This window comes from Tenrec ecaudatus, chromosome 1, assembly GCF_050624435.1.
Source record: "Tenrec ecaudatus isolate mTenEca1 chromosome 1, mTenEca1.hap1, whole genome shotgun sequence".
Taxonomy (NCBI): domain Eukaryota; kingdom Metazoa; phylum Chordata; class Mammalia; order Afrosoricida; family Tenrecidae; genus Tenrec; species Tenrec ecaudatus.
In genome coordinates, this window is record NC_134530.1 from 140,440,994 (window position 1) to 140,457,221 (window position 16,228).

Sequence of the window (16,228 nt, forward strand, 5' to 3'; positions counted from 1 at the left end):
GTCAGGCATGGCACCTTCAAGCTCAGTTGTTGATGGTCTTGAAGGATGAAGTCAAGACCTGGCCATTGGGGCCATTGTTCACGATGAGATTATGTGTCTTTCTACTCAGAACTACTTTTGCAATGCCTAGCAGAGTGCCAAGTGATAGGCACTTAGCAAACAGTGACTTGGTGAATATTTTACAGATCTCTTGCCATTTCTCATAAGCATAGACATATAAAAAGTATAGCTTCTAACACTTACCTGGCAGGGGAGATTCCATCCTCAGGAAGGTGGTCTTGCCAGGGTGAGGCTTATCCATTGCACTCTGGATGTGCTGACCCCTGCCATTTCCCCAAATGTGGGAAACTCAACTGCATAATTTGTGGTAGTGGGGGACTGCGCTCACACTCTCCCCAGAAAAACAACAGCAACAGCAACAAAAGTATAGTTTCTTTTTCCAAAATGTTTCAGCGAATCATGAAATCTTATGAAGATTGAAATCAAGCAATAACCCCTTTTCACAACCCAACTGTTAAGAATTAAAACTATGATATGTTGCAATGCCTCTGTCTGCTTATTGGATGTTTTCAATGAGTGTAATGTGTTTAATCATCAGTAGACTGCATCAAAGGATAACTAGTATCCACCATAGCCACATGAGAAAGTAGTGAAGCATGGTTACTAAAAGATGACAGGCAAAATATGTGTCAACGGAGGAACACGCACACATGCTTCCTCTACTCTGTGGAGATTAGCCTGAAGATTCAATTTTATAAGTGCATCTAAGTGCTTCATTTAATGAAACTATGACTCCATTGGTAGCCCATACTAATACAGATATTGCTATTATCTATCAATATAAGAGTGACTCAAGAAATACAACGATGCCATTCAGAGGGATTATGATCATCATTTTAATATTTTGCTTCATAAATATTTTTATTTTGCTTTATAAACTATAACAAAACAAGGAGATAAGATGAATTATTTGTATTTACAGATGAGGAAACTAGAGATCAGAGAAACTAACTGAGCATTTGAAGTAAATAGATGTTTATTAGCTTGTTCAGTATCATGCTTAACTGAATCTGAAACCCACATCCTCCCTTTTGAAATACTGTCTCTAGTACTCTGTTAAAGTTTGGACTGGGATTTTAATAAATATTTTTAAACAACAAGAAGAACTACTCATAAAATCTGAAACCAAAATAGCTTAGAGGAACAAATCCTAATAAACTAACAACATTGATCCTATGGTTATATATATTTGTGAAAAATCAAAATAAACTATGTTTTACTAATGAGAGAAAAATATTTATAAAAGTCACCATATTAAACTATAACTTAAAAATGTCCTCTGACAAATGGAGCCTAAATTATAATTCTGTGATAAATATTTTAGGTGATAAACAATCTAATAATAACATCAATAGCTATTATTTTATCCAGTAATTTATTCTTTAAAAATTTTCCGTGAAATATTTTCTTACAGTTCTTACCACTCCTACTACTAAGTGTGTTAGACTGGGTTCTCTAGAGAGGCAAAACCGGTGATATATACATAATTTTGTCTAAAGAAAGTGGTTCACACAGTTGTAGAGGCAGTAAGTTCAGTCTAGTTCAAGTCTGTTGGAAAGATATTAAGCTAGAGGCTTTTACTGACTTGCATCGCTGCTGGGGCTGATGAACCAGGAAGCAAGATCAATCAAGAAGCTGGAAGATCCCAGGCTGGTGGAGGCGGATAAACCCAAAGTCAGCAAATTAGGCTCCTGGCTTTACCTAACACAAACACCTGCCAGTCCTGCTGACAATCATGAAACAGGAAACCAGGTGGTAAACAGGCTCATGGTTACAAAGCGCAGTGTATACAAAGTTGGCCAGGCAATGTAGAAAGCTGCTGAAGGTTCCCAGGATTGACAAGAAATGTGGCAGATGTATGAGCCAGATCCACCACTTGTCTGTCAGCTTGTTGTACTATGATGGCTGTGTGTTCCTGTGATACTGGAAGCCATGTATTTCAAATACCAGCAGGGTCATCCGGAATGAATAGGTTTCAGCAGAGTGCTGTACTACGAACAGACAATGCAGAAGGAATTGGCTGTCCACTACAGGGAAATTAGATGCTGACTACCTTATGAATCCTATGGAAACCATGCCAGCTACCGAAGGTCTCATGAACAGAAGCAGAAGACTATCAGAGAGAGTGCCAGAAGCTCAGTGCCTTCGGTCAGAAGGCACTGGAAGCATGACTAAGGAAAAGCTGCATTGTGGTAATTACATACTTTGTTTTTGTGAGCTTGTAGTGTAGGGTAGAGTCTACCCTGTCAGTAATGTCACAGCCTGATGGTCCCTCCTTGCGGGCAAGATCTCCTCATAAGGGGAACCTTCCTCCCACTCTCCCCCAGCCTGCTTCATCTTCCTGCTGTAGTGTCACTCAGAAAGCTGCCAGAGACACCACCATTGGATTCACACAATTCTGTATCCACCAGCCTGTGATCTCCCTGCATTCTTCATCATTGCATGTGGCTGTGTGAGTCTGAAGAGAACTAGTATCAGACTTATGGACTACTTTCAGACTTACAGTCTTGGTATGGATTGAGCTGGAATGTTTGCTTGATATATAATTACATCCTGAGCAAGAATGTTTGCTTAATATATAATTACATCCTGATATAAATCTTGTTCTTACACATATATAAGGGTCCCTGGATTTGTTTATCTAGTCAACTCAGCTTAACACTTGTTACAGCAAAATCCCCATGGCAATGTGAAAACAGGGAAAGCCGTGAGAGTAAATATTTGGGACCTACATTTGCTGATAGGGCACAACCCAAAATGAGCAGAAACAGCTGCAAAGAAGTTCTAATCAGAAGTTGAAATGTACCAAGAATAAATCTAAGAAAACTGTAAGTGTACTTCTTGTTAGTTTTTTTGTTTTTTCTGTATATGAAATACAAGATAAGTAACTCTATAGAGCTAGTAGTAAGATTAATGGTCCCTTTTGGGGTATGGCTAGAGAGCTTGGGGACACATGGGGAACTAATACCAATGAGGACAAGATGGAAGAAAATGTCCTAAAACTGTTTGTGGTGATGATTGTACAACTCTTCTTCTTGTGATTAAACTGTTGAGTTTTATAAGTGATTTATATGCAAATAAAACTGTTGCTAAAAAAAGGAAATTGAATGGAATGCATAAAGGTCACTATCCTGGCTGTTAGGGAGCTGAAATGCATTGTTTTGAGCCATTTTGAATCAGAAAATTAGATGGTTTACTCTGCTGGAAGTTATACAATCAAGAGGAATGATTTTTTATTTTTCAAAAAAATATCTATTTTGAAGTACGATGCTATCTATGATAAGATTATATTTATCTGAATGCAAAGAAATCCAGTCAATAGAATTATACAAATTTATTAATTAATAACCAAACTACTGGTCAAGAACTTGAAGGATTCTACCAAAGTCTTCAGCCTGAAATGATACAAATATGCAATCAAGATGAATTGATAATTATTGGTGATTTTTAAAAGAAACAAATAATAATTGGAAAATATGGTCTGGTGATGAAACCTAAGCTGGAAGTTGCATGAAAGAATTTTGGAAAAGCAATGACTGGTCAATAGAAAACACTTTGTTCACCAACACAAATGGCAACCGTAGATAGGGATTTTCCAGATTGAATACACAGAAATCAAATTGACTCAATTTGACTCTATTTGTGGGAATAGGTAATGAAGAAGCTCAATAGCAGCAGCTAAAATCAGCCAGAAGGAGGACTATGGAGCAATCAATTGTTCATTTGTAAGTTCAAGATAAAGCTGAAGAAATTAAAACAAGTTCACAAGAGCCAAAATATGACCTTCAGTACTTCCCACCTGAATTCCCAGAACATTGCAAGAAAATATTTGATTCATGTAACACTAATGACAGAGACTTGAAGAGCCAAGGGAGGACGTCAAGAATATAATTCATGAGGAAAATAAGTAAAAGATCATTAAAAAGACAGGAAAGAGAGAAAAGTTCAAAGTGAATGTCAGAAGAGAGCCTAAAACTTTCTTTGAATTGCTGAGTCACTAAGACAAATGGAAGACTTTTTGAATTCATAGAATTGAACAGAAAATTTCAAAGATTGTTGGAGTAGATAAAGTACTATTATAATAATTATTAAAATGAAATGTGCAAAAATCTAGAGCTAGAAAGCAAGAAAAATGTAGAATGGGCTCAACATATCTTAAACTGAAAGAACTCAAGAAAAAAATCATACCTCAAGTTGCAATCTTGAAAGATTCTATGGGCAAAATATTCCGTGGGCTTTCTGATAATGCAGAAAACCTCAAAAGAAGGTATAAAGAATATGAGTTCCTCTCGGTTACATTGTCCTTGATCCAGCCCTGCCAGACCTCCCACACCCTACTTGAGACTGATTTTGGATCACTTGTTATTCCCTTGTCCCTGGGTTTGCCAACACCCTCTTCCATTCCCCCGCCACCCTTACCCCCAAGTCCCCCCAGAGCTGTCATCCCGTTGTTCTCTCTTCTGGCTTGTTTATTCTACCTATCCCTTCCAGGTAGACATGCTATGTACTATCACAAGACTGAGTACCACGAAGCACCAACAGAAAGTAAAACAATAGCTACAACAACAACAACACACACGCATCCACACATAAACACGCAATGAATAGTTCAGGGTCTGTTTGTTTTCCTTCACAGGTGCTTTCCAGTCAAGTCTGATGGGGCGGCACACCTCGATCCCTGGGGACTTCATTGCTCTGCTTCCCCTGCTGCTCTGCCGCATGCCCCCAGCGACTGTCCTTGGTGTGGTGAGCTCAAGGTGGGCACAAATCCTGCTGTGTGTCTCTAGTGTTGTCTCCAATGGTGCTATGAGTCAATGATGAACGCTGTGTCCCACGGTGGGCCCTGTCATCATCTCTGTGCATTGCTCTTCTGAGCAGGAACATTGTCCTCAGGGCTTGGTGAGCCAGGATATGATCACTCTTTTCATTTTTTGTTTCCCCCTATGCCCCCTTGTTGGCTCCTGTGTGCTCTGACCAGACCAGTCCCTCTTCCCCTCTTCTTGAGCTGTAGCGTCAGTGCTGTCCTCTGAAGCGAATTCTTCTTGGGGGGAGGGTGGTGCTGTCCACTTAGTTGGTAATGGGGACGGCCCCTCAGGCCTCTCTATCTGTTCCCTGGTTCATGTCAGTGTGTTGCGTTCTTGTCTTGGAGCTCCAGGTTGAAGTCTTGTCTCTCTTTCCCTATGGAAACACAATCAACACCCTCCCCCTGTGTGGGTTAGTGCTCCGTTCCCCAAGCTACCCATACCTTTTTCCATCCTCCCTTTTAATGAGCTATCATATGTATCCCATATGTATCCCTGAGTTTAGTCTGGCCCCTGCCATATTACCTGGGCCTCACCCCAGGGACACATGTATATAGCATTTTCTTTCCTGTGCCCATTTCGAATCTCTCTCTTTTTTTTAGCTTACCTCAGCGGACTCATGTAGTAGGACAAGAGGAAAGTACAAAGAAACAGAGGAAAGAACTAGGAGGCAAGGGGTAGTCATAGGGATTTAAATATACACATATAAAGATGTAAGTATATTTATATATGGTGAGGGGGGAATAAATCTATGTACATTTATTATTGGTTTAGTATTAAGGAAACAGATGGACAGTGGGCCTCCGCTCAAGTACTCCCTCAACACAAGAACATTTTCTTCTAACAATTCGGCAGTCTGAGATGCTTACCTGCCTGGCACAATCACTGATGACAATGGGTGCACAGGCAAATGTGGTGAAAAAAGCTGATGGTTCCTGGCTACCAAAAGATATAGCACCTGAAGTCTTAAAGACCTGGAGATAAACAAGGAGTCATCTAGCTGAGAGACAATAAAACCTACATGGAAGAAGCACACCGGCCTGTCCCGACTTGATTGCTGAGGACAAAGTGGGTGTATAAGCAAACATTGCGAACAAAGCTGATGGTGCCCGGCTATCAAATGATATAGCATCAGGGGTCTTAAAGGCTTGAAGACAATCAGGTGGCTATCTAGCTAAGAAACAACAAAAGCCACAAGGAAGAAGCACACCAGCCTACCCTGACACAAACGCTGAAGACAAAGCCGGTGCATGGGAAAGTGCGGTGAGGAAAGCTGATGGTGCCCAGTTGTCAAAATATATAGAATCTTGGGTCCCATAGGTTGGAAGATAAAAAGGGGCCAGCTAACTGAAAAACAACAAAGTGCACATGGAAAATGCACACCAGCCTGTGAGAGGACAAGGCATTGAAGGGATCGGGTGTCAGGCATCAAAGACAGGAAAACAAAAAGCCTAGCATTGTGAATGAGGGGGAGTGCAGAGTGGGGACCCAGGGCCCATCTTGGGGGAATTAGACATCCCCTTGCAGAAGGGCTGTGGAGAGGTGACGAACCAGCCAGAGTGCAGTGTCGCTATGATGAAACATACAATTTTCCTCTATTTCTTGAATACTTCTTCCCCCCCACTATCATGATCCCAATTCTTCCTTGCATAATTGTTGGGCCAGAAGATGTACACTGGCATGGATAGGAACTGGAAATATGAGGAATCCAAGACAGATCAACCCCTCAGGAACAGTGGTGAGAATGGTGATATCGGGAAGGTGGAGGGAGGGCGAGGGAGAAAGGGGAAACAGATGACAAGGTCTACATGTAACCTCCTCCCTGGAGGATGGACAGAAGAGAAATACGTGAAGGAGACATCGGATGGTGTAAGATATGATAAAAATAATAATAATTTATAAATTATCAAGGGTTCAGGGTGAGGGGGGGGGGCGGTGAGGGAGGGGAAAAATGGGGAGCTGATGCCAAGGGCTCAGGTGGAGAACAGGGCTTTGAGAATGAAGCTGGCAACATATGTACAAATGTGCTGGACACAAATGATGTATGTACGGAATGTAAAAAGAGTTGTATGAGCCCCAATTAAAATGATTTATAAAAAGAAGATATAAAAGCAGCAGATGAATAAGAACCTGTGGTACTGAAGGAAGAAGTCCAAGCTGCACTGAAAGCATTAGTCTAAAACAAGTCTCCAGGAATTTGTGGAACACTGATTGAAATGTTTCAACAAGCTGATGAAGCGCTGAAGTACTTACTTGTCTATGCCAGGAAATTTGGAAGACAGCTACTTTGCCAACTGAATGGAAGAGATCCATAAATGGACCCAATCCAAAGAAAGGTGACCCAACAAAATGCTAAAATTATATAACAATATCATTGAAATCACATACAAGTAAAATTTTTCTGAAGCTCATTCAGTAAGAGTTTCAGACAGCTGCCAGAGGTTCAAGCTGTATTCATAAGAGGACTTGAATCAAAGGATATCATTGTTGATATCAGATGGATCTTGGAAGAAAGCAAATAATCCCATAAAGAAACATATTTACTCAGATATCAAAGAACTAAAAATCATATCAGTGAGTGCCCACCCTCCTGATATGATCACTGAAGACAAACGTGTGCATGAGCAAATGTGGTGAAGAAAGCTAATGGTACCTGGCTATCAAAAGACATAGCATCTGGGGTCTTAAAGGCTTGAAGAGAAACAAGTGGCCATCTAGCTGAGAAGCATCAAAGCCCACATGGAAGAAGCACACCAGCCTGTCTGACCACGAGGTGTAGAAGGGAGCAGTTATCAGACATCAAAGAACTAAAAATCATATCAGTGGGTGCCCACCTTCCTGATAGGATCAATGAAAACAAACGTGTGAATAGAAAATGTAGTGAAGAAAGCTGAAGGTTCCCGGCTATCAAAATATATAGCATCTGGGGTCATGGAGGCTCGAAGATAAACAAGTGGCCATCTAGTTCAGAAGCAACAAAGCCCAAATGTGAGAAACACACCAGCCTGTGTGACCCTGAGCTGTCGAAGGGACCAGGTATCAAGCATTAAGGAACAAGCAATCATATCTTTGTAAATGTGTGAGTGCAGAGTGGAGACTCAAAACCCATCAGCAGCCAACCAGACACTGCCTTACTGAAGGGTTGTGGGGAGGAGTTGAACCAGGCAGGGTGCAGGGTAGCAACAGAGAAACATATAACTTTCCTCTAGTTCTTAAATACTTACTCCCCTCCCCCCCAACTATCACGATCCCAATTCTACCTTACAAATCTGGCTAGATCAGAGGATGTATGTTGGTACAGATAGCAACTAGAAACACAGGGAGTCCAGGACAGATGACTCCTCCAGGACCAGTAATGAGTGTGGAGGGAGTGTGGGATAGAAAGGGGGAACTGATTATAAGAATCTATGTATAGCCTCCTCCCTGGGGGATGGACAGCAGAGAAGAGGGCAGGGGGAGATATCGGACAGTGTAACATACGACAAAATAATAACAATTTATGAATTATGAAGGGTTCATGAGGTAGGGGGGAGTGGGGAGGGAGGGGAAAATGAGCAGCTGATATTAAGGGTTCAAGTGGAAGGCAAATGTTTTGAGAATGATGATGGCAACAAATGTACATATGCGCTTAACACAATGGATGTATGTATGGATAGTGATAAGAATTGTATGAGCCCCCAATAAAATGATTTTTAAAAAACCCACAAACATCCTTACTTGTGTTTTATTGACTAGGCAAAGACATTCGACTGTGTGGACTATGACAAACCGTGAATAGGCTTGAGAAGAATAGGGGTTCAAGAACACGCCATCGTACTCCTGTAGAACTTGTACGTGGACAAAGAGACAATGACGCGAATACAACAGCGGCATGCAGCATGGTTTAAAACCAGGAATGGTGTGTGACGGGGTTGTACCCTCTCACCAACTGTATTCAGTCTGTGTGCTGAGGAAATAATCTGAGAAACCTGATCATATGAAGAAGAATTTGGAATCAAGATTACAGAAAGGCTTATTAACAATCTGCAAGATGATACAATCTTGCTAGTTGAGGACTTGAAGCATTTTCTGACGAAGATCAGGATTTCAGCCTTTCGTACAGGATTACAATTCAATTGTAAAGAACACCAAAATCCTGACTACTGGATCAATAGGTAACATCGTGATAAATGGAGAAAAGGTTGAAGTTGTCAAGGATTTTGTCTTCCTTGGATCTACAATCAATTTTCATGGAGGCAGTGGTCAAGAGCTCAAAGGGCACAATCGTAAATGTGCAGCACAGGACCGCCTTAAAGTGTTGAAATGCCTGAAGGTACATTGATCACTATGGTATTTTCAATTGCCCCATAAGCAAGTGAAAGTTGGACATTGATTAAGGAAGACAGACGAACTGATGCATTTGGATTATGGTGCTTGTGAAAAATATTGAAAATATCATCATTGCCCAAGGAACCAATAAATCTGTTTTTTGAAGAAGTACATCCAGAATGTCCTTTACAGACAAGGATGACAAGACTTTGTCTCATGTACTTTGGACATGTTTTCAAGAGAGTCTGGTTCCAGGAGAAAGACATAATGCTTTGTAAAGCAGAGGGGTCAGTAAAAAGAGGAAGGCCCTGAATGAGATGGATTGACACAGTGGTGGGGACAGTGGCATCAGGCAGTAGAACAATGGTGAAGATGGTATCAGACTGAATTGGGTTTTGTTTTGCTGTACATAGAGTCATTATGAGTTGGAGTTGACTTGATGGTGCCGAACAACAACATGAACCAGATACAGGACCTGGATGAGCAATATGAGAGTGAAGCTTTCCCATATAGCCTGCTTAATTTTAATTATGAGTATGTCACAATCCCAAGGAAACTTCTTTCAATTGCAGCAGGCGATTGCTTGAGAAAGGAGGTGGTGTCCCTCCCTAATCCTTTACCACTGCTTCGTGGCTCCCAGTCGATTCCATCATGGAGCCGGTTACATCATGGGGGAGGCTGGAGCTGTCAAACTATGGAGAGCATCCGCCCAAGTTGACATCAAATCTAATTTTCACAGATGATTTATTCTGAATGTTTGAACACATTTTCTCAAAACTAAGTGTAGTTAGACATCTATGTGCAGCGAAATGATTGGCCCTCTTACTTATTTGGTTACATTCCTTTTCCCAAAAACCAAACAAAAAGATCAATTGTCCAGCACCCTCCTGACAACGAATTTTATTTTACTATGATCTATAATTCAGGTCATAGTGTAGGCATTTGTGTTTTCAGGCCTCCATGATAGGGCCAGCACCACTCAAAGGCAGTACTACACATTTTTGGAAACATTGAGTGTATTGATTGAATTATCTATTTCCTGAATTTTAAAAAAAGGCTTCATCTTCATTTGTGTAACTGAGAATTTGGGGAAAATAGTTGTCAAACTCACAGCAACCATATAGAACAGAATAGAAGGGCATCTGTGTGTTTCCAATAGTGTAATGATTTAGAGGAATAGAACATCCAATTGTAGCTTTGAACTAGCAGCCCAGGCCATCTGTCCCTTGGGGTTGCTATTAGTTGGATCAATGTCATGGCAGTGAGTTTGACCTGATGCAGAGGCATGCTGCCATGCAGAACCTGTCCACAGAAGAATCAGCAGTTGTTATGAGATGGCAAGGTAAGACAACATGGTTTACCATGACAAGTAAAGTGTGAAGCAGGTTGGGTTATTTCGCCATATTAGTCTATTTGTATGTTGAACAAATGCATCGGGTTACTATGAGTCATGTCCACGCACTAGGACCTAACAATAACAAGAGGAGTAAAACCGAGCACTGAGAAAGGGTGCACAGGGCCTGAGTCCTTGCCATGTGGCCTCAAGGAAAGGATTCAAATTCACTTTACTTCATTACATAAAGTAGGGTGATACAGTAATTGCTTCAGTTAATAAAGTAGGGTATTCTCTCTAACTCATAAGAAAGGATGAAGTGAAATCACATGTTTCACTAACATTGAAACGAATGTAAAATAATATTATTGCTGCACATGAATTCACCATTTCAACGTATTTTTTTCAGACATTGATGACAGAATACTAGATAAATTAAAGTTATCATCAGATTTCTCCTCCCAGTGTGGTATGATTTGTTCAGTGTCTTTGTAAATTCTTCTGTTAATTTATACGTCAGGCCTTCAGCAAGTACCACTGAATACCATGACTAAGTGCCAGTTGGTGCTGGGCTAGAAATGCAGTGCATGTTAGTGTCTCACCCCTTCTATCGCAGCACAGGCACACCTTCAGAACATGGTAAGGTCATTACTTATTACTCAGTCATCAAGGAGCCACTGTCTTTGGATAATGAAGAAGCTATGCTATTGCTGATGAAAAATCACATGAAACTTAATCCCAATACACTGCAGAAGATGACACTAAAACATTCATGATGAGATAAGACAATGAGAAACCATGGCCTGATAAGCTCTTACTCAGACAATCTACACCAGGAAAAACAATATTGCTGAGAGTCCTTAAGTTTCGTGATTATCATTTATTTCACTTACAAAAAGCCTAGCTTATAAATGGAATATATTTTAACTTGTAAATGAGAACACAAAAAGATTAACCAGGAATGGTGATACTAAAATATTTACCCCCAATTTGTTTGTAGCTAAGAGTGTGCAATCATATATACACATTACTAAATCCCTTAGTTTTCAAATATGATAAAAATTCCTTCAACTCACCTTGGTCTAGAAACAAACAAATTTGCTGGAAATTGTTTTCCCAGGAATTTAAAGGGTGATGATGACATTCTATTTTATGTCAAACTGATATAAAAGCTGCAAACATTTGACAAAAGAGTCCCATCTGTAAATGGCAGAAATTATCGAAACCACAGGGCATATACCACTCTTTCGGGGAGCCTTTATCAGAGAACTGTGGGAGGTGGGATTTTTGGAGCAGCCTGTTGTTACCCTTCAATTCATGCTGGTCAGGTCTTTTACCAAGAGAATGTTGCTTTCAGTATTCATGTAGTACAGCAGGTAACTGTTTACCTGGGGGCACGGCAGTCAAGCTAAGTCCTTTGGAATCAGTGTGGCACTGCAGCTCTGTTCCCCGAGAAACAAAGGCTTCTTTGGAGGGAGCTAACTCTGTGAGATGCTGGGCAGAAGCCAGTCCCATCACGTGGCCCTCACCATATTTGAAGGTGTTCTTGCTACGTGAGTAACAGACACACGCACATGATACAGGATTAACACATTCAATAATAATTTAAGATCTTGATTTTGTGTTCCCTAAATCATACACTGTAATAGTGTATTCTCTCTGAAATAAATGGACCTGAATGAAACTAAATATTCAATTAGGAATGGCTTATATGCTTTTTCCTACCTCAGCAAAAGGAGAATACAAATGAAGCTAGCACTTTCCTGACATGGAGGAGAATGATGCTCCAGATGTGCCATAGAGAGGAAACCGATTGGATCTAGACTAAGACTGGACCCCAGCGCGTTCTTAGAGGTCATGGAAATTGCTTGGGCTGTGTTGTTGTTGTTATTGTGTGCCCTCCAATCAGCTCCAACTCGGAGTGTTCCTCTGTACGACAGCACAAAACCGCCCAGTCCCATAGCACCACTACTCTTATGTCGGAACCCATTGTAGCCCCTGTGCGAACCCATGTCAGTACGGCTTCGTCTTCTTCATCACCCTGTCCTCAGGAATGATGCCATCCTCTTCCCCGGACTGCAGATGGAGCGCTGCCATCCTTTCTTACAAGGAGCGTTCTGCTTGTGCTTCTTCCAACACAGACCTGTTGGTTCTGCTGTCCGTGATGTCTCCAAAATTCTTCATCACACCGTCACTCACATACAGGGATTCCTCTTCAGCCTTCCTTATGTAACGTGCAACCTTCGCATCCCTATGAGGAAATTGAATCGAGCATGACATGGGTCAGATCCAGCTAAGTCCTCCGTGTGACATACTCTCACACTTCCTAACTTGACAAGGTCGTGTGCCGCATACTTTCCCAGTGCAATATTTTGCTCAGTATAGTATAAGGGCTTGGACTACTAATTTCACAAATTTCTCATATACTTCTTCCAAAACTCACAGGAGAATTGCCAATCCATTCCACAATTCCTCATGAAGCTTTGATGGGAGCTAATAACCTGAGGTGTTGAGTGATTTTCTAATTAGCAAGGAGCTCTGGTGGCACAACGTGTTAAACACTGGGTCACTAGTGGCAAGTTATGTGCTTCCAACTCACAAACGGTTCAGCTGGGAGAAGACGAGGTATTCTACTCATACGAACTGGTACAGTCCCTTACGATTTGCATCCCTTCCTTCCTTCCTTCCTTATTTCGTGTTTTGATCTGGTAGGCATGGCTCTGCTGCTGGGAATGAATATCATTGAAAGGTGTGCCCTGTCACCGATGCCCAATGTTTGTGTAAATAGTGTCCAGTCACTTAAGAGTTTAATCTGTACAAGCCAACTGTTCATGCAGCTCAGATCATAGCTGGTCTATACTCATTTCCTCAACACTGTTTTTTTAAAAAAACATTTTATTAGGGGCTCTTACAACTCTTGTCACAATCCATACATATACATCCATCAATTGTATAAAGCACATCTGTACATTCCTTGCCCTAATCATTTTCTTTTTTTCTCTCCTCTTTTCTTTTTTTTACATTTTATTAGGGGCTCATTATGATAAGAGTTTTGTGAGCGCCTCAACACTATTTTTTATTTAACTTAAAAAAATCATTTTATTGGGGGCTCTTGCAGATCTGAGAACAATCCATACATCCATTGTATCAAGAAAATTTGTACATATGCTGCCACCATCATTTCAAAAAAACATTTTCTTTCTACTCTCCTCTTTCCACCCCCCCTCTCTCCCCTACCCTTCCACCATCATGAACTCTTGATAATTTATAAATTACCTTTAGTTTCACATTTTACTCCATCTGCTGTCTCCCTTCATCCACATTTCTATTGTTTGTCTCCCTGGAAGGGGAGTGGGTTATATGTCGAGCTATAAAATTGTTTCCTGCTTTCTTCCCTTTCCCCTCTCCCTTCCCTCTACCTTCATGGTATGGCTACTCTCGTTATTGATCCTGAGGGGTTTATCTGTCCTGGATTCCATGTGTCGAGAGCTCTTACCTGTAACACTGCACATGCTCTGGTCTAGCTGGATTTGTATGGTAGAACTGGGTCATGATAGTGGCGAGGATTGGGGGGGAAGAAGCGTTAAAGAACTAGAGTAATGTGGGTTTCATCAGTGCTATACTGCACATTGGCTGGCTTGTCCCTTTCTTCTGACCCCTCTGTGAGGGGATGTCCAATTGTCTACAGATGGGTTTGGGGTCTCCCTTCTGACCCCCTCATTTACATTAAAATGGTTGTTTGTTTTGGATCTTCTGATGCCTGATACCGGAACCTGTCCACACCTCATGATCACACAGGCTGGTATGCTTCTTCCTTGTAGGCTTTGTTGCTTCCTTGCTGCATGGCCTCTTGTTTAACTTCAAGCCTTTAAGACCCCAGACACTATTCATTTATGCAACAATTTTAGCTTCAGCGATCATGTTGGAAAGGTGAGCATCACAGAATACCAGGTTATTAGAAGAAAGTGTTCTTGCATTGAGAGAGGACTTGAGTGGAGGCCCAATGTCCGTTTGCTACCTTAATACTTAACCTTTAACTTGATGTACATAGACCTATATCCTTATCATTGTATATTAATGTGGTAGTTATATAATCATTTGCCAATTTGAGAGGATTAAGAGTGAAGGGGTGGAGTCTAGCCTCTCAGTCAGGTGATTGACAATGAGGCCTGTGTGTGTGCATGGCCTTCCTTCTCTGAGGATTCTGGGAGCTCCGGTACTCCTCCTTGGAGGTAGAAGGTAATCTCCCTCTGCTCACTCCCTATGAGACATTACAGACAATGAGCCTGATGCAGTTATTCTGATGCAGCTGGAATTGAGCTGGAGGAACCAGGAGGAGACCCCTGCCAGTGATGAGATGTCTACGACACCACTGGATCCATAAGAGTTTGTACCCCCGGGCCTGTGATCTTCCTGTATTCAACCTCATTGCATTTGTTTCATGACTGAAGAGGACTTTATAGATTAGTATGGGACATATGGGCTAATATCAGACTTATGGACTTGATCTGGACTGGGCTGGAATGCTTTCCCCATATTCAATTGCTCCTGTATATAAACCTCTTTCTTATACATATATAAGTGTCTTTCTGAATTTATTTCTCTAATCTACCCAGACAAATGCAATTAATATATTTATATGTGTACATGCCTACATTTATACCTCTATAAATGTCTTTTGCCTCCTAGTTCTTTCCTCTATTTCTTTTTATTCTCCTCCTGTCCCACAAACATGTTTAATGTTCATCTGGCTACATTGCCCTTGATCAAATGCCACCAACCATTCTTTGCCCTCCTCATCGATTTTAGATCTCCCCCGCCCCTATTTCTCGGTTTGTTGGCTCCCCTCTCCCTTTCCCGCACCTCTTCCTCTCTCCTGTGCCCCTGGAACCGTGGTCCTGTTGTTTTCTACTCCGTATTGTTTTTCCTGCCTAACTTATATAGATAAACATGAACAAAAGAGAGATAAAGAAAGGAAAAATAAAAGAAGAAAACAAATAAAAAAGTAGCCTATAAATAGTTCCAGGTCTGTCTGCTGACCCTTAGGAATGTTTTCTGTTCAGGTCTGATGCAGTGCCAAGCCCTGCCCCCAAGTCTGAAGTCTATTTTCAGACTTCCTTGGGGGACTTTGTTGCTTTGCAGGAGACACCATGTCGCCTCACTAACCCACAGTGCTGTAGGGGGAAGCACTGGAGATTCAGTGCCAGAATTGGTCTGGTCTGACACCCCCCTCACCCACACACACACATACACAAGGTAACATGAAGAGAGTGCATCAGAACAGCAAGGGGAGCAAAGCAACAAAGCAAAAGCAGGGTTTTAAATGCTATACCGTTAGCTAATCTAAAGACACTATCAATGTACAGTGGTTGCTAATTGGGCTGCTAACCACACGGCCTATAGTTCAAAACAACCAGGCAGCTTTGCAAGGGAAAGATAAGACTTTCTCCTCCTATGAAGATTTGCAGGCTTAGACTCAGGGGCAGTTCTACCCTCCCCTATGAGGTCACTATAAGTCAGCATTGATTGGATGGCAATTAAAGTGATGCCCCAGGAGGATGATTGATGATGTTCTCTAACAGAAAATGACAAGGATGGCTCTAAGGTGAACCAAAGACTTGAATAAGCCATAAAACGCATGAATGGATTTGGGCTTGCACTTAATTCTATCCCCAGCTAAGAACAATTAGTTGTGACACATCAGCCTGTTAGATGCGTGGCCCTC

The 16,228-nt window shown here is 41.4% G+C and overlaps 1 non-coding gene across 1 annotated transcript; it reads left to right on the forward strand.

The window, feature by feature from the left end:
- The first annotated feature begins 235 nt into the window (after window positions 1-235).
- Window positions 236-399, forward strand: LOC142437977 (U1 spliceosomal RNA). The gene has a single exon (XR_012782471.1). It is a non-coding gene; the product is annotated as a U1 spliceosomal RNA (small nuclear RNA).
- Window positions 400-16,228: the final 15,829 nt, after the last annotated feature.